The sequence below is a fragment of the Opisthorchis viverrini genome (assembly GCF_000715545.1).
Source record: "Opisthorchis viverrini unplaced genomic scaffold opera_v5_6, whole genome shotgun sequence".
NCBI classification, from domain to species: Eukaryota; Metazoa; Platyhelminthes; class Trematoda; order Opisthorchiida; family Opisthorchiidae; genus Opisthorchis; species Opisthorchis viverrini.
Window position 1 is genome coordinate 1,188,536 of NW_008751662.1, and position 19,761 is coordinate 1,208,296.

A 19,761-nucleotide genomic window follows, 5' to 3' on the forward strand; every position below is an offset into this window, starting at 1 on the left:
TGCTCCAATCTCGTGAACAGCTCGGTTTGCGTGCCGCAAGATGGATATAGATTGTTAGCCAGGCGTAAGAGCGATTGTGACTCTTGCTGGGACCAGCGGGTACTGGAATACTTCACTCGGCCAAGCTTATCTGCATTATGCTGGGTGGGGTGTGCGTGCCGGCGGTGTTGACTCAGGCCAATCTTCGTCGGAAAAAGGCGGGAACAATCAGCGCAGGCCAATTGGGCGACTGTGTTCGTACCAACACTTTCATTGTCGTGAACTCGATGATGGGCTACAAAGCCAGCTTTCGATTTGCAGCACTTGCCACATTCCTCACACGTGAACCCAACGAGTCTCTCCTGTGTACTGGTTGGAACTGGTGCGGAGGCGCCAGATGATTCGTAGTATACATTGTCGAAAGTAACCAGCACATTGAAACCAAACGGGGTGGTTGGCCCTGTCTGGAGTTGCTGAACTCTTAGCTCACCCAGACAGACGTCCAGGCTACCCGGTCGGCACCACGAGGAGGTGGTTCAGCTCGCCGACTACTCCTACTACTACTCATGAGCAGACGTATCCGAACGAAAGTTTAACCCGAGTAAGCTCGAACAACAAACTAATCTGGGTTCACAAAGTTACTCCGGGACGAATGACATTTGTTCATATTCTTGTAAATTACAGCTGATCCTAACACCACTTTCGAGGTCACTTGTGTTCAACAACGAGTTGTATGAGGAATCGCATCCAATTGCTGAACATACCGTCGTGTGTAGGGAGCGACCTTTGGTTGCTCCATCAAGAGACCGAATAAATGTCTTTTCCGTCAAAGTTCAAAGTCCTTGCTTTGCGAACGAAAAGGAAATACTTGTGAATGAAGCAGAACTACCGACGTTCCACATTCCGAACAAGAGCTTTGTCGAGGGTTGCATCGCTCGCCCTTTAAACTTCAGATGCTACTTGACACAACTCTGTCCAGTGGATTACTGTTTGTTCACGTCAGCATTGCTTTCCCCTGTGTGAGATTTACCAGAAGTCACTCGTCGTCATATTATATTATCCAGATAGCCTTAATTTGTTGTTGTGAAATGATACTTGGTAAGTGCTGAACCTCCATAAAAGTTCAGGTGCATTCATGCAAAGTACCACAGGTACTTTTGGTAACTCTAATGGCCCAGTAGGTTAGGGAGCTTCTCGCCGGAGTTCCCCCTTCACTCAGCTATTTTTTATCCTATTTTCTATCCATTTAGACTAACAGTAGACTTCCTGAAAGCTCTAATCTAAACCCTTCTATGTATTGCTACATACCCTCCAGACATTTGTCAGAAAATCGCATTCAGACGTTTCCAAAAGGAAGCTTTGAAGACCTTAGACGTCTCAAATACCTGTAAGTCCTCCAAACGAATGTTTCTTCTTCTTGCTTGTCTTTTCACCAAAAGTGCGAGTGAATAAATACTGGAATAAAAGGCACCAGAGTGGGTGAAGTTTGGTCCTAAAACTCGTAACCCTGTCCATCCGTCAACAATCAGTTGTATTCTTCAGCTTTTCGCGATATTCACGAAGGACCTGATAAGTACCACGCATTTGTGGTACCTTTTGGCACGTATCACGCGCAGAATACGAGAAGATTGCTTGCCAGTCACATTTTCTCTGACATTTGCTAATAGTTAACACGCTCAATACTAGACTGGTTTGTAAAGAATTCGACGAATGAGCGAGGCTCTATTAAAGACAGCTCTATCTCAAAAGTCCTTCAAAACTTCCCAACGCCTAGTCAGCCTAGGGTCCTCTTTGAGTCCGTATGAAGGTTGTTCTTGTCTACTTCGATGGCTAACCTGTATGAGAGTTTATCCTATGAACCAGCACAGATGTTCAGCTAGGGGTTTGATGGCGATTTAAAGTCGTTCGTTAATCACATGCTAAATCCTGTTTGCCCTCAGCAGGGCATGGGAGTTTTCTGGCAAAATCACGTAGCATATGGCTCCCAAAAGGTTACATGCTTGTATATCTTTGTAATGTACTACTCATAAGGTTGCTGAAAATCCGTCGACAGCCCACGACCGGTTTCGCTCTATTTGGGGCTCATCAGGTAGGGGCGCAGTCCCCGGGTTTCCGTCAACCTTATGTTCTACTTGAACCCGAATTGCACGAAATTAGCTAATATACACTCATTTGCAAACTAATTTGGTTTTTCGAGAGACTCACCTGGAACCCAGCTGAATCTCTCGTTTGTAATGTTCTCAGGTTACATATTCCTTCCTGTGGGTTCATGACGTATCAGAAACAAATTGTTTGCATGAGCAAAATTCTGGTGCAATACTTCAACTGAATTCCATCGTTTATCTACTATTTTTATTCACGGTAGGTACTTGGTGCATAATCCACTGATCTGCGATTGTCTGAATCTCTGTTTGTAATGTTCTCAGGTTACATATTCCTTCCTGTGGGTTCATGACGTATCAGAAACAAATTGTTTGCATGAGCAAAATTCTGGTGCAATACTTCAGCTGAATTCCATCGTTTATCTACTATTTTTATTCACGGTAGGTACTTGGTGCATAATCCACTGATCTGCGATTGTCGCCTGGCTTGGTTACCACCGATTCTGGTCGAAAAAGAGGCCGGCGGTACTCAGTGGGCAAGGTGCGCAGAACCTCTCTCACTTCAAGGTCATCACGTGCGTGAAGTGGTACAGAAGATGCTCCGATGTGACGGTATGTGAAGCACTTTCGAGATGAATGAACTATATGGACCAAAATGATGATACATATTTACAAACATAGTTTATCAACAACAAACGGTGAAACCCATGGGAAGTGGAGGGATACTGATATACTTAACCGATTACTGGAACGAAAAGAGAGGCTGTCTTGATGTCCTCGCCCATTGCAAAGCCACAGGTATACACAACCCTGTAGTTTTTATGCATTCTTCAGGCAGTCTGTGCTGTGGTGTTTTTTATCAATTTGTGCTTCTTGGAAATCTGATGAGCTATCACCAATAAGATGGAGCTGCAAAACTCACGGATCTTGTAGTACAGAGTCCACGCTTATGGGAACGTCAACAGACAGCTATGCGACCATTTTATCTAAAATGTCTTTGTCTGAACTAACCCATTATATGCTAGAGTGATTTCACTGGCGTTGCGTTTTGGAAAGGCAGGTATGACCAGTACACTACTCACAAGGTTGCTGAGCCTTCTTTGGCAGCCCACGACCGGTTTTGCCCTTTTTAGGGCTCATCAGGTAATCGCAGTCCCTGAGTTTTCGTCAATCCTATGTTCTACTTGAACCCAAATTGCACAAAATTAGTGAAATACACTCATTTTCACATCACCTTGGTTTTGACGGGAGACTCATCTGGAACCCAGCTGAATCCCTCGTTTAAGGTGTTTTCAAGCAACTGGATGTGCTCAACCAGGCCGCCTCATGTTTCAATTGGTACGATGTTCAAGATATCGCGATACGTGTATAGACGTAATACACTACTCTTAAGGTTGCTGAAACATTGCTGAAAAAGGGTCGTGAGCTGTCGATCAGTTCTTCAAACTGGAGGTTGCCAAACAAGAAGCACTGCTGAAGCTTAATCGGTTAAACATAAATGGGTGTCAATGCGGCAGAAGTTTGGCTCGCCGCCTCTACATAATTAAGTTAAAGACAGTAAACAGACACTATTCAAGATGCGCACGTAGTGAAGTTAAGTTTACCTCAGACGATATGCAGACAACATTCTCAAAAACTTTCTGGCCATACGAATAGCTGACTGACTTCCAACTATGAAACATCTTATTAGAAAAGCTTTGCTCCACCAACTTGGAACTGGTAAGCGACTCTCTTCAAAAGTGGCCGACGGTTAGCACCTTCAGTTCTGTGCTTTGTCATTTTGTCTTCACGATTTCGGTGGAAAACCTGAAACATGTGAGACAGAATCTTTTGAGCGAAGAAGATGGTCGTTGAAGGTATCTGCCGTTATTCGTATCGTTTTACGCATGTGGTCTCATGTGGCACTCCTGAAGTGATGAAACTTCCCCACTTACAGCTCAAACGGGACCAGATGATGACAATTCCTTGTGCACACCAGAACGTCTTCAGTGTCCATCTGGATGCCGGTGCACGGAAATCACATCAACCCCGTTGCTACACGCACGACCCGATGCAGCCTACAGACCAGATGAACTGGGGCTGATTTCCGATGGATTGAGCGTTGACTGCTCGCATCTAGGACTAACGGAACTGCCGAAAACCCTGCCATCAAACACTCGGGAACTGTAAGTGCTATCTGAGTCCAATGATCTTTCTTTTGTTACCGTGATTTTTACTGAAAGTCCCAAATGGGGAGTAAGCCCAAGGTGCTTCTCTTCCACAAATAGGTCTCTATTAGATGAATCCATCTGATTGAGCCCTCTTGAGTTGGGATGATTATTTTGTGGAAAAAGGTTGTCTTATTCATCTTGTTTCCAATGATTGGCTTCATAAGTTTTCCACGTTCTCCCACTATTCTTTCATAACGCATTCTTTGAAAAAAATACTGGGACAGATGATTGGATTATCGACAAATACACATTGACGGGTATTTTGTCATTGTACACGTCAGTTGTGTGGCCACATCTGTCTTGTATTCGACTGTCAAGCTTTTTGGTCGGTGACATTAAGCCGTGGCAGTGGAGAATAAAAACTGGCCTCCTGACGCTCTGCATGACAATAAATAAACGGGCATCGAGTGATATTCCAAAGTTGATCACTTTTGAATTTAGGGAAATGAACTGATTATTGGTTACAACCGTACCCCAAGAACCTCTCAGTATCTCAATATTATATAATCTCAGAAGAGTTTCAAACAAACAAAGTGTTGATTGCTTCGACCAGCCCGTATCGTTCCAAGACATTCGAAGTTCAAGGCGCAATCAGAAATTAGCGGCCTGTGAATATTTAGCGATTCTGTCAGATACTGTGACGAATTTTGGAAGTGTGTGAATAGTTGGTAATTTGCACAACACTTTCAACCGAATCATTACCAGGATGACAGCAATTGTGAATGCTTGTCTTCGATGTATGGCCTGGGCCGGAGCATGCGTAGTTCACAGTGTTGATATCGGTTAAGCGCTGATAGGCAGGCCCGTGGCCGAATTCTTCATTTTTCGTCAATCACTCGATATCCCCCACTCGGGCTTGATTCGCCACGGAAGCCACATGGTCCATCAAGTAGTACCTTGGGAGCAACTACGCCAAAGCGACCGCACTTGCCATGCTGTAAAATTTCCCCGTTGTGCCTTTGACCAACTTGGTCCGCAATGGATCAATGTGCGCCCATGTCCAACCCTACCGACCACCACCATCGAAAGGAATAAGGCCTTCCCTGCGGAATTGTTTATTAGAAAATCCCCACTGAACAGTTACAGACTATTGGACAGGGAAGCAAAATTCTCATATGCATCTTGTTTACAAAATCTGAATATTCATCTTCTCCTTCAACGCGTCTTTCTTAACTTTCCTGGATATTCATTGACTGTTGCTCAATTCCAAGTAAACACAACAAAGTGACTCCACAAACTGTACAGTAGATCTCGCTTTTCAAGAGACGCAAAGCAAATTTACGCGAAAACGTACTACTCGCATGCCTTCCCCATCAGTAGCATCACCATTGGTCACCATTAGTCCATCCCTGTTGAAACGTGTGACGCGACCCACACCGGCACGACATTACTGGAAGCCGACACGTACAAAAATACCACAAATAGCATCATATTATTTTGAATATTGCTGTGGTTGAGGTTATGTTTATGCTTAAGTGTTTGCAAAGGTTGATAGAATGCTGAAGATGCGTACGCGTCGGCAGTCAGCATGGCCGACTGAAGAAACCTCAATAACCGTGTGTAGTCGCTAAAAAATGGACAGGGAGCAGCTTAGAAGATCATTTGCCGCTTTAAAGTTCACTGTTCCTTCAAGATTTGGTCACCAAAAAGCTCCATGAGCAACAACTGACCAGACAATTTGTGAAGGGGAAACAAACTGGCCGGTCCAATGGGGACTGAATTGAATTCCCGAACGCTATGAGCTCGGCCATGTGATAAATTAAGTTGGATCTGACGGCAATCTATGTCCTTGGTCAAATTAAGGAAAGCTGTCCGACTGGTGCGAACACACATTTCAGCGAGACTCGTGGTCCCTCAAATGACTGGGAGAAGTGGTGGTTAGGGAAAGCCTACGGAATGGAAAAGAATGCAGCGGCTGGAAATATTTGGACGCTTCTCCAAATTGTTCGCAACACCGAACCGGGGGAACCGATGGCCAATGAAGCCATTATCATGGAAGGCAACTCAAAGATTCATTCAAATTCCCATTGTCTGCCCTGGTAAGGGACGCACTGCGGACGGCGACTTAGAGCAGCTATTCTTAAGGAAGGCCTGAATATGGTAATTTATTTATAGCGTGGAGCTTTTATCCGGGAAAGACCTGGATAATACGGAAGATAGTGTGTTTGTAGGTTCTGATTCCATCCATATGGAGAATTTCAGACAGTCTAGATAACATTGTCGTACATTTTGGTATGCTCTTTGCACCTTCAAAGTATGAGGTGCCATTACAAGATTGAGAGATCTTACGGCATGAGCTGGGTATTGCATTAAAACCGCCTTTAAATTAAGCAGATCTACGATTGACGTGACATTAGTCTGTCGGTGATGGACAGAAATTACAAAGTGGCAGTGCACCAAGCGTTGACTTGTGGTTGCAAAGCTCGATCACTGCGCACCGGAGACAGAAGACGGTTGCTCATCTTCTGCAGTTGGCGCTTTCGAAGCACTGCACATGCATTTCGAAACTTCGGATTAGTAACGTGGAAATGCAGTGAATAGCTTTTGATAACAAATCAGCTGTCTGTCCAGCTGACGGACTGATTCGACTACATCAACTAAGCCGGCTCGACCTTGGTACCCGATTTCCAACTGATCGATTGCCCTGTCTTGCCTTGTTTTCCGAGGTAAGCTTCCTTTGGAGAATACCGCAAGGTAGGCGGTGCGTGATCATGAAACGAAATATGATAAACGTATCAAAGGTTCGTGGTTGCACTGGGCCATGTCGTCTCTGAGGATGGTTTGTAGTACTCACCGATGATGTCACGTAACCAGCGGCAGTGTTTTATCGGCCGTTGTTCTTAAACGTTAGAAGTTGTTCCTTTTAAGTTTGCCTGCTTTGTTTTCTCTACCCCTACTCTACGTTACCCGAAGTCACATGCGCTGTAATCAACCTCGACAAGAAGCATAGACTTTTGAGACGGAAAAGGAATATGAGGCATCTCTTGTGTCTTCGCCAGCTGTTTAACGAAAAGCCAGCCTGCCTGGGATGTTTTCAGCGGCGGACGGAAAGTTGTGATGGAATTGGTCACCTAGTCAGCCGCAATGTATGTCCAGCTCCAAATGAACTCAAAAATGTCGAACTGAGGATACTTACTGGTGTGTCAGCAAGATAGGCCTGTATTCTTGTCACTGAAGTGTGACCTCTGAGTGAAAGATTAAACTTTGTCAAACAGGAATCACAAATGATAATGACCTTGTGCATGGTATGCGTACAATGGCAAAATTGTAAACGTTAGGAACTAGAGAAGTAATGGATTACTATGTTTCGAGTAGCCTTTTCGTATTACTGAAGATTACAGGTGTGTTGCATGTTCAAACATACTTCTTTTTAAAACCATTGACAAACTAAATCCGGTCAACTTCATGAAAGGTGGTGGCATAACTGGATAACGTGAGGTACTAAAAACGGTGCCTGGTTTTGTGACAGTCGAACCAACACCAAAGCTCACTACTGTCCAGGTGTTTCATCCTGGGAAATGATCTTGCCGAGTGTGAAACCAGAGGGTATCTTCTGCCCGTGAATGTGAGCGAATATCCAGAATATCTGTGACGAAATGATTGCAACCAATGAACTAGGCTCATATCCGTCATCACTAGGTTTGATGGTCACAAGCCTTAGACTGGACATATGCCTAAATATTTACGTTCGTACTTTTGTACAGTTTATTCACACTCTCCAACAGGAGTAAATATTTCACATTTCAACCCCTCTGATTAATGTTTCACATCCTTTCACCGTCACAACACGATGCGCTCCACCGTTTCCACTTGATTAGACCACCTCTACTTGCCATTCAACGGTAGAGATATCTTCGTCAGTACCATGGTTGTGCGACAACGGACTTTACCTGACATAATTATGCCACTGTCCCAAGCATACCCTGATGCGCCATCCAGTATTCGTTTTGATGACGGTCTCAACAGCACCCGTACGGTATGTGCACAATGAATTGCTATCAATGAGTCACTTCGCTTCTACCAAACAGTTTCCATGGGGTATCGGGTTACGGCTGTGTATCATACCGAGCTTTTTGGAAGCACGTAAAGGCACACCAACCAAAAAGTATTCCAATGGTGTTGTGAAAGTAGTTGGCCTATTGACGCTGAACAATGGAGACTGGATGGTCCATATTGCGAGTTTTTCACCAGCTGGCTTATTGATTTACAGAACACCTTACACCGAGTTAAAATAACCGTCTCTTCAGCTGCAACATCTCGCATGGCTTGTTAGTTTATCTCCGACGTCGTCAACCAAACATGCCGAATTCTGGCCTCGCTTGTTTACGCAACCAGTGCGCCCAAATAGTCTGTGTGCTCCAACAGGCATGGACATAAATCCATCAAATCGATTATCGGCGAAGGTAGAAACAGGCACAACTGTATCTTAAAGGATACCACATTCACCTAGGCCCGAATGGTGGTGGATCAAAGCGCATGTTCTGACGGGTATCATCTGATGGTGATGGTCCAACCAACTGCTCTGTCACCCAGGGACGTCATCATCATCATCATCATCAAAGACAGCAACATCAGTGTTGGCATGGCACTGATCTTCACCGCCCATACAGGACGTATTCATCGTAACTGTCCTGACGGAGCATATCGGTCACTTTGAGGACTGCAAATGTGGTTTCTCTGGGGCTCTGATGAGGCTGTTTCTTGAGGGGGAAGAGCAGTAGAGTCGTGGTCACTCTTCACCCAATCGTCCGATTACATCAGACTTGATTAGATTTTCAACAGCGTGGCAAGCAAACTAATTACCATTTCACTTGGCCACATTTCAAGACGAACCGGTGAGAGCACATCAACCGTCTGCTGTTTACCAGGGGATATTATGTATTTAAGATATGGCCCAATTTTCATTACACCTGACCCCTGTACGTAGAATTCTTAAAAATAAAGATGGCTAACTAACTTTGATACCTCCAGCTGGGTCAGCATAAACCCTTTTACGTCACTAAAAACCACAAATATAGGAAAAGACACGCAGTCATTCACATTATAGTGATCTTGGTGTCACTCCCGTGGGTAACGTCAACAACATTGACGGTCATTGTAATCAGGAGATAGTTGACCCGGGGATAACAGGCTGTAATCCAGGTGCGATGGCAACCAAGAGTATAAGAAATCCAAGAGGAATGACTATTCTCAAAACAGTAGCCTCTTCGTCTCAGACGGTGTTCTTAGCCGTCACGGTTGGTCATTCTCTATGGTTATCAAAAACAATCAGCAATTAGATGATGCTTTCGGTGGGAGTTAAGGGTGGATCAAATCCGCATGGATATGGACTAACTGGTAGCCTACATCAAGGGAAATAACAATCAGAAATTTTGAATCTTAGCCTGTTAGGAAGCCAGGCAGGAATGAGTGCATATTTTTCTGCATACTGGACCAGACATGTCGATCTTATGTGAGCTAGGCCGTAATGCAGGCGCCAAGGCGGAGAATGCTATGAGGAACTCTGAAACGCGACACATTTGGCGTGTTGAAACGTGTTGACGAGAAGCTGCAGTTTCCTACTGAGAGGTCAAGCTATGACCAGAGGGGGTACACGAAATTTGACCAAATTTACAACGCTTGGAAATTGTTTCATGCAGCGGGGAAACACGGTCAGACAGTTGTCCTACCTTCACCTTCCTATTTGCCTTCTTCACACAGAATGAGTTGATGCAGTTTCATCCGCTTACTACAACAGATGAAGCAACTGGTTTCAAAGCATTTCTTCAGGATGTTGGCATTTTCATACTCAGTATTTTCACTTGCTCAGTTGCCACACAACCTATGCAACTCTAAGTTTGCTGGCCTACCCAACCGATTACAGCACACAGAAAATTGTCGTTGCTTGTTAAGATGTCCCCCTCGATTTTTGTCACTTATGATCTCAGAAGAGTAGTCTCTCCAACCAATATCATGCAACCAATATTCATCAATAACGGTATCAAGCAATTCTATGGAATTTAGGGGTAAAACAATTCTCCCCAAGGACATAATCATCCGACTGCTTCTTTGCTCGCCATCATTTCCGAATTTGGTTTGCGAAAACCCTGGTGATATCCATAGGTTTATTCTTATCCTTGCCAGTAGATCGAAATTAGACAGAGTGCAGAACTTCAATGTTTCTTTTCCCAAGAAATGAGACCATCGGATCCTGGTTCTCGAGGGTTTCTCTCGTCGTTGTTTGAGATAACTGCTTCGGCCTCGACGAACTGAACAAATTGACAGCATCATTGGTCTTACTAGCAGCATTTGAATGCGGAGGCAAAAATTCGTACGTTATAGTTTCGTTCTCCATATGAATCCTCTCGATCTCCTAAACACAGAGCTCGTCGTCAATTGCGACGTAGTCATAAAATCCCTCTATTAAGTGGAGGTAGAGACAGTTCCGGTTCATCAGAAAGTTGCCAACGGAAACATCCAAGCAAAACTGGTTCTCGGATCTACGGTATACCGGATGTTTTTATGTCTTCTGTAAGTCTGGTGATCACTCGACTTTCGACCTTTCAGATGACAAACTCCCAATGAAATGTGCTACACTTCAATGGCCAGGCAGAACCTTGGTCCGGTGTCTGTTCATCGTATGTGCGGGTGGATGGTAAATATCGTCTGGAATAATGCCTGTGTCTTTTATGCTGTCGCAATATCCTCAAAAATCCAAGTTTTCCTCGCCTACTTCACGAAACGTCAACCAGGTGTGGGCAGTCGTCCTCGAATAAAAGCGTCAGCAATCCAGATATTTTAATGACGGACACTGCATCTCGGAAACCACAAAAAGAGGGTATACTTGACTCCTTCAGATTTTGTTCAGCTCAAGAACGTGTAGCGGGAAAGCAGAAGACCGGAACTAGGAGCCTCGGTCAGCGCTATTCTGTGCTTGAGAGTTTTTTTGAAATTCCCCTTTATGACACTCCTACATTCCTTGCCATGGAGCTCTGTGCCGTTTTTTGATGCATTTGCTTTCCAAAATATCTGCAGTTTCTGCTGAAAAGTGAGTGTGCAATTCATTGAGTCATACCCATGGTACAAAGAATCATGTAAAATGATAAAAAAAAGATGAAACACGCTTTTCCCCCGATAGGTAGGAAGGAAGCATGACCTGAGTTTGATGCACAACTTTGGGCGACCCAACGAGCGCCTTGCGGTTGTGCTGGAAGACAAGGTAAGCTGCAGTTAACTAAAGCACACGAAGAACCGGGGCAACATGTTCATAGCCCCCTGAACAGTCTTGCATGTCTAGTTGAGTGTCCAGACAATTTTCTGACCATTAGAACATCTCATCCAGGTTACGCGGTGACCACTGCGCTAAGCCACACCATCCAAACCCACGACAAACCAATCAACCCATCCGGTCACATGTCAAATGGAAACAGGAATTAAAGGATCGTTTGACCAGGCGTGTTGTGACTTGGTGGACGATCGTGCAACTCTGTATGGGTCCCTTGGTTTCCTGCTCCGCCCAACAGGGTATGACGAAAGGCACGGTAGTTCTACAAAGCCATTTATGGAGACAAAGGAAAATTAGTACGATTGTATTTGTAGGGTAGTCACAGTATTCCACAAGGTCGTGCCCGAATCTCCGTGAGGGGGGGGGCCAGGAGCGTCGAGTCAGAGGCGCTTGGCTGGCATTCTGACCAATCAGGGCATGTCTTCCTTTGGCCCGTGTCCTGCACGTGACACATCTGTCTAAATGATGTGGTGTTCGGTTATTAGCGACCGCTGGCCTCCGTACAAGGCGCCAGTTGCACGTGAATGCAGCTTTGATTAACGCAACAAAGCCACCAGGTTTTCCGGTATCGGAGCAAACTGTTTGGGTTTTGTAGAAATGCAGAGGGGGAGTTGTGTGCACCAAACAAAATACGGACGTTCGTTTCAGAATGTGGCACATAAATAGAGCGATTTTTTCCTTTGCGTTAAGAGCCTACAAGTGCCTATTGACGGGCTCAAAAACTGGAGCGGAAACAAATTTCGGCCTGTTTGAAATTTGTGTGTTTGACTAGTGACACATAGTCGGAACGGTCAGGTGTTTCTGGCCAAGTTGCTTGCTTAACCACCGCAGGCGAGTGGTCTGACTCAGCTTGTCTGTACATGGGCTTAAGTAATTCCACATCATCAACATGTTTCATGTACGAATATTGTTTTGGGATAGCCCGAAATACACCAACGGTCCAGAAGTAAACACTTCTATCAGTATAATTTCTTCTAGCTGTTTTCTATCGACCACGTACCTTATCATACGGTTTTCGTTTAAAGACCGAGGGGCAGTAGTCTCCGGTGGTAGCAGTAGCAGACCCCGGCTAACTGTGAGTTAAATGCAAGGGTTGTCTGCTCTGCAATCTGTGCAAATCAGTGGTTGGATGAAGGCATGACCACGAAAAGCTCCACTGTAAACTGCAATCATAAACTGGAGCGGAAACAAATTTCGGCCTGTTTGAAATTTGTGTGTTTGACTAGTGACACATAGTCGGAACGGTCAGGTGTTTCTGGCCAAGTTGCTTGCTTAACCATTGCAGACGAGTGGTCTGACTCAGCTTGTCTGTACATGGGCTTAAGTAATTCCACATCATCAACATGTTTCATGTACGAATATTGTTTTGGGATAGCCCGAAATACACCAACGGTCCAGAAGTAAACACTTCTATCAGTATAATTTCTTCTAGCTGTTTTCTATCGACCACGTACCTTATCATACGGTTTTCGTTTAAAGACCGAGGGGCAGTAGTCTCCGGTGGTAGCAGTAGCAGACCCCGACTAACTGTGAGTTGAATGTAAGGGTTGTCTGCTCTGCAATCTGTGCAAATCAGTGGTTGGATGAAGGCATGACCACGAAAAGCTCCACTGTAAACTGCAATCATACCAGCGAAAAGTTGAATGCACTTTCATTTCACACTAGTTGATTCGGCATTGCAAAATTGAGGAGAAGTCGGTAATGATTAAGTTCAAATTCTGCTCTGTAGTGGAGACAGTGTACACCGATCACATTATGTCCCATCTGATGCGTAGATGTTGTTTCTGGACGGTGGTACTCTACGAAGTTATCCACATCCATTGGGTTGCAGTGTGAACCTCTCATACAGTGGATGAGAGCACCTACACCTGTCCATCTTTTCTCTTCGTTGAGGAGACGATCCAGGATGGCTTTTAAGGAGACCAACATGCAATCACCGACATCGTTTAAAACGATGCATAAAAACTCTGGGTTCAGACGACAAATGCCTCCATCAGCAAGCTCATTTTAAGATGAATAGTTAAACAAACGGTGAAATCGTATATGAGGATAGCAGGTTCATTGCCCCCTCTCACACAAAGGTTTATTAACACTTTGGTGTGTTACAGATAGGACTTACTCTCCAAATATTGAAGCTACTGTTATGGAAGCCACTATCGAATATGACTTGTTCGAGAAGCCTCTACAAGGAAACAGAATAACAATGGTTGGTGAGTTATATAAGCTTAGATGCACAGCCTAACCAAATTCGCAAATGTCTCCCGCCAGGTTTAGAAACAGCTGACAACCCTCGCCGACGGTTGCAGACGCTTTTTTGAGACGTGCTCAGGGAGCATCAACGACTTGCATCCCTAAACCCGTCGATCAACACATCATCATCAACACTGACATCATGACATCAGTGCCCAACACTGATACTTCACTGCCGTACAACCATGATTTATTTGAAAGCCTTACTGTGTAGAAAAAGATGAAAGTTGACAGTACAGGGACATAGTGCTAGCTTATTACGATCAATCCTTGGTGCAATCCATTAAGGTAATCTGGATAAAAGCTAACAACAAGAATCCATTGACATCGATTAGCATCCATATCGCGCAGCAATTCCAACCAGGAGCAGTGGGGATCACACGGTCCCCATCCCGGAAAGCAAGAAGCACCGACAACACCCAAACTTTTCGTAACCTATTTCGTACCCTTCGGTGAGCTCAGTGTTTGGATACCTCTCTGCCTTGGCCACTCTGGACTGGACACGGAAAACAGCACTCTCTTCGGCAAATGGTGGTTCAACATGCGCGGCCTCTGGTGTTGGACACATTCTTCAATAGAAGTCCGTGCTGCACAACCGATCACTAGCCTTCTTTCTACCACGTTACGGATTCGCCGACACCAACCCACACAACCTATGGCAGTGCGAAGACCGCTGTTGAGCCGCTGAAGATGTCTCAGATCCGCTGCTCTAACAGACCAAGCCTCACAAACAGATGACAAAACAGCTTTTAAAGGAACGTCCGTTGAGATTCAGGGATACACCGCTTTGACGCTCTAAGTGTCTCAAATCAGCAAACGCTAGCGATCTCAAGTACAACAGGAGTCCGCCACAAATGAGGAACAATTAAAAATTAATGAAATAAATCCACCTACAAGTACATCGGTGTTGAGGAGTGGCTCGGATAAACCACCCATTCATGTTATCGCGATGACTAAAAAATAAGACACTCTTTGTGAATAACCTTTAGTTCAAGAATATCATAACCTAGGGGTCTATTTTGCGGGTGGATGTATTCTCGCGAGTTCTACATGTAAAACATCAGGTTGACGGGAACAGGCGGATTACGCCCACCTGATGAGCCCAAGGATGGGCATAATCGGCGGTGAGGCCTCGAAGAATTTTCAAGAGCCTTGCAAGTGGAGTGTGTCCTGTCGGAAAAGTGAAGATTTTTCTCCAGTAACGGAAATCAGGCATCGTGAACTCCACTATAACTCATTCAAATATACCTTTAAGATGATATCAAACGTTCTTGGATTTGTTCACATTATCTGTCTGCATCCTCTCCTTATCGATTAAAGATTATTTTGAGTCATTTTACAATGCCAAAGCACAATCTTTTACTGTTTTTTCCCACACAGAAATCTTCGAGGAAACCAGATTAAAGAGATCAAGTCCTTCTCTGCTCTCACTGGACTGAAAGGTCTGCAAAACCTGTGAGTCCAAAATATGTTTTTATTGTATCATATTGTATGCTCCTGTCTCATTTTGGAAAAGGTATCATCAAGCATTTCATTGAAGCAGTTTCTGAAGTCTGTTACTTCGAGTAAAAAACTGTAATGCAGAAATTTCATGGAAAAGGGGTTCAGTTCCGCTGATGGCACACTATTCACGCGTATCTGTTTTGCACACGGTTTTACTTAATTACAGCGCGTAACTTACGTTTCAACAATATACAAATTGATTATGTCTCAACCGACCCTCCAAATAGGTGAAACAAAACAGTTTTCTTGTGAACAATTTTTCGGGGTGGGGCATTTTTGGATTATTCAGATTCATTGATCGGTACTTTTAAACCAAAATTTCTAAGCCCCACTTAACTAATCGCTTCGATAAAGCAAAGTGGTGAAATTGCGCGAATAAATGGATTTTTCTGATTAACAGTTCGGTTTGAGTTTAGGTAAGCTAATTTGTGAATGTATGAGCTACTGCTGCGGTAATGCAGAGCGTATGCTCTGCCATACAGACGGGCAGTCACCTGGTTATTACATGGTCAATTTTTTGACCACGATATTCAGATTTCTGCAGATGTTCTCGAGCGTGTTCTTTGATTCCAGTTCCCAGGTGCTTTGGTGCTTTGTCAGTGTATCTTCATCTGAATTTTCAAATCTAATGCTTATTTAAGTCGATCTTAGTGACCAAAAGTACAAAACTAGGATGGGCAAAGTTGCACTAAGTGGGGTTATTTCGACATCCTTGTAGGATAGTTCGCCAGCAAGGATTTGACCGCCCTTAGAAAAGAATGATTTAGTATCTTTTGAGTGGCAATGCAGGTTATACCTGATTTATCGGTACACATTTCAGTATCTCACGTTTTAATTGAAATTTAGACTGTCTATTCAAAAACCTCGGTGAATAGTCGTTCTTAAACCGACGGTGCTTTAGGTAGTTTTACCCTTAATTTCATTCCGTCTTGAGCGACAAGACAGTACATTCTAACAAAGGTCTCATCTAGAGCACTTTTGTTCAACACCTCAAGAACGTTTACATTGTGCATATTACAACAAGACAGTCATTCTAACAAAGGTCTCATCTAGAGCACTTTTGTTCAACACCTCAAGAACGTTTACATTGTGCATATTACATTGTTCACGCAAGTTTTCTAAACATGCCTCTCGATAGCGGCCCATTATTTTTGTTTGGTGTACAGCAGATCACAGAACAGATGCACTTTATTCTGCTTCAGATGACCTTGAGTAGTTGATTTTACTTCTGTATCTGACCATGACCTATGCATGAACTATTTACCAATCGGTTTCACCTGCCCCTCCTATTGATTTCTGCTCTCAGCCGTCCTCAACCACATGAGTCAATCCAGACCCAACTGGACCCCTAGAGGTGGCATCATCCCCCCTAAATTGCCCATTAAAAGAAAGACAGTGTATCTCCTGTACAAAGCTGTAAAAGCTTAAGTAATTCGTTCGCTGTGAGTCCTAAAGCCTAGCTGTTCGTACAATAACAACTTGAATCACGCCAAAAACTCCAAAGATCGATAAGCTAGAAAATAATGATTCAATATGAAACTTCAAACAGGACTATCACCTTTTTTACTGTGTTAAAATTTGGTAGGAGTTCCGCGAATTCAAGCATAAATTTAGGGTCAAAAATGGTCTATTTGAACTTAAGAGGTTCAGGTATTCTCACACGCGACTGAACGACTTTGCGGTACGAACTTGCTGCGTAGCGAGTGTCGGATATAACACTCCAGGTGGCTTGTCTGTTTTTTTCAAACTCCGTATATATGTTGTATGAACGAACCGGTTAGTGACAAGTATTTCTTCCTACGCCATCGCTTATGTAATATTTCACGCAAATATCTTTCAGGATAGCATATAATTGGCCTTCAGTATTTTGTACAATGCTTTATTACATTCTTTTCACTGAACCTTTCATGATGTCCTAAAATATTCGGGTTTGTTTTCCTTGAATTCAATGGGACCCATTGGCAAGGTTCCGGAGTTCGTGTCCAGTTGCAGTATGGTAATTTGATCATCGCACTTAAGTAGTAGCAGCTGTCGTTTAAATTGTTTTCAAGGACTAGACAAATCTGGCTTTTTTTGTATGTTCTGATCGATAAACGAGGTTTAGCACCAGACGTAATACCCTAATTAAAATGTTGCTGAAAAGCCATCGATAGCCCACGACCGGTCTCTCCCTTCTTGGGGCTCATCAGGTAGGCACAGTCCGTCAACCTCATGTTCTACGTGAACTCAAACTGCACGGAATTAGCGAAACACACTCAATACCTAACAAATTTAGTTTTGAGGGAGTTACGCCAGCCTTGTTTCATCGAAAGATACTCTAGATTGAGTGGCGAAGTTGTGCTGCGAATCGCAGTTCAAGAGAAGCTTTTACACAAAGATTCACTAAAATTAGGACAGAAAATGTTGTTAATTTAATTGAAATTTGAGAGCGGTTCCCAGCAAAACACATAGAGCAGCATCACAACCAAATCTTGGGGTACATACGCAAGCCTTGCAACTATCATCATTAGCATTGTTATATCTACTGATTCGCCGATCTGTGGTATCTGCTGCTAACCCGCTCCAGTGCCTAGTTGCTGAAAAAAGACTCCCAGAAGGGAATACAACAGCTATATTCTGAACAAGCTAGTGCGAGAGCGTGAGTGCGTGCGAGTGCGAGAGCAAAATTTACAACGGCCCCACGCTATTTAAAGGGGACTTTCTGACATTGATCCAGGCTGTCTGATGGGCGTTAGTGAGCATCCATCAACATCGATCGTGCCTCCATGAAATTCCTGAACGCTGATCACATTCGGTCGTGCTTCTGTGGCGTGCATGAACATTTATCAGCTTTTGCTGAATTGATCGAATAATTGACCAGCCTGGATGCTTGCCGGCTTTCCTGTTCAGATTTTGGTGGAGCAGTAGGTTTCGGGCATTTTGAGATTACATTCAGAAATCTGGTCTTCCTGATAAGCACAAACCGCGCAGCTGTTTCATCTGCTATTACAGAGGTGCTCATCCTGGTAGAACTGACCGAAGGCCAGAAAATTGAGTGAAACAACATATGTCTTAAAAGTCTATGTATGAGCTTCTATCTTGACGTGCTCTTGATTGGAGCGAGTCCAAAGTCAAGTCGTTGATTACGAGGCATCTAGCCAAGACAGGACAGATCATGATAGGTAACAGATCATAGATGGAACTCCCATGATAAAATAGTGATTAAATGGTTTGAACTTGAAACTGAGAGGCAGTTTCTCCGAGATTTGTTTGGTCCCATATAAACGACGCAACGAGTCCCGTAATTTGCTCTAATTAATTCTGTTCTACAGCGCAACTTTTTTCCCTGCTACTTTTTTCAAACGGAGCCAGGAATTTTAACACTTCAACCTTACCTAGCCTACTGGCTTAGCTTCAATACTTTTGACGACACTTGCACAGCCGTTTGCCAAGATTTTTTTTTGGGGGGGGGGGCTGTGCAACTTTCCTCAATATACACCCAAATTTCATGTGTAAATTAATGATATCAACATCTGGTCCATTGCGGAAATCACACAAGGAACTCACTGGAGCTAATCAGCCCTTAATTCATTAAGCAAATGTGCGTCGCTCTTTTCTATGATCTTATGGAGTCACTAAGGCTGTCGAAAGGCTTAGAAAAGCCTAAGAAGCATATTTCATCAATCACCTTTTCCGTGTGAAACTGGCCTACTCGGTGTTTGTCACTTTCCCCAGCATTGTTCATCCGCAGTCGTTCTTGGGGTAGCAGCAAAGTTGAAAGAAACCGTACGGAATTTTCAACAACACTTAAGTAGCATGATTATCATCAAATCACGAACCTCAATTTACATCACGATTTTGAATTCACACCTTAACAACTCGGTAAAAAAAATCTTGTGGCAAATGTTGGTGAAAACTTCGTTTATCCAAAAATTTTCGGTTTGAATAAAACGGCGTCATGTGTCCGTGCCTTTAAGCCATATCTGTAAATGTGTTCCAACCCGTGCTAAAAAGTTTCCGCAACTGCACAATAGAGTCTTGCTTTATTTAAGAAAATTTTGTTCAAAAATGCACCACTATACGACGGTATAAAATCGGCACTCTTTCACAGCACAACGCTAAGAAAAATCTGTTCATGACAAGTTCAGTTCCGTTTGTGTTTATGTACTCGGCGCCGACAAGTCGGTGAGACTCCATCACATGCGGTTTTGATAGGAATCTAAATTTCTGGTTGTGTTTGTGTTGTGCGCAAATTTTAACTGTCCGCTTCAACGGTTGGGTGTTAAAACTGAAACAAATAAAACCCCACTTGCAAAAAGCCGGCACACATGTGGCTGTTTCCTTCGCAGCTGTTGGAGCAAAATCTTTGGCGCCAATAAAACGCGATTACTTTTCGTAGGAAATTCAGAGTGATGATAAGGATAAATAACTAACATACTGCGCGATAACTGGTGAGATCGGTACAAGAACCCAC

The 19,761-nt window shown here is 43.8% G+C and overlaps 1 protein-coding gene across 1 annotated transcript in view; it reads left to right on the forward strand.

Moving 5' to 3' along the window:
- Window positions 1-19,761, forward strand: part of T265_00606 (hypothetical protein) — a gene marked incomplete at both ends in the record, with an annotated part of 100,087 nt that overhangs the window by 33,280 nt on the left and 47,046 nt on the right. The window contains 5 exons of the mRNA XM_009164434.1: window positions 1,295-1,366; window positions 2,527-2,693; window positions 4,018-4,246; window positions 6,130-6,330; window positions 15,186-15,260. The remainder of the gene's footprint in view (window positions 1-1,294; window positions 1,367-2,526; window positions 2,694-4,017; window positions 4,247-6,129; window positions 6,331-15,185; window positions 15,261-19,761) is intronic.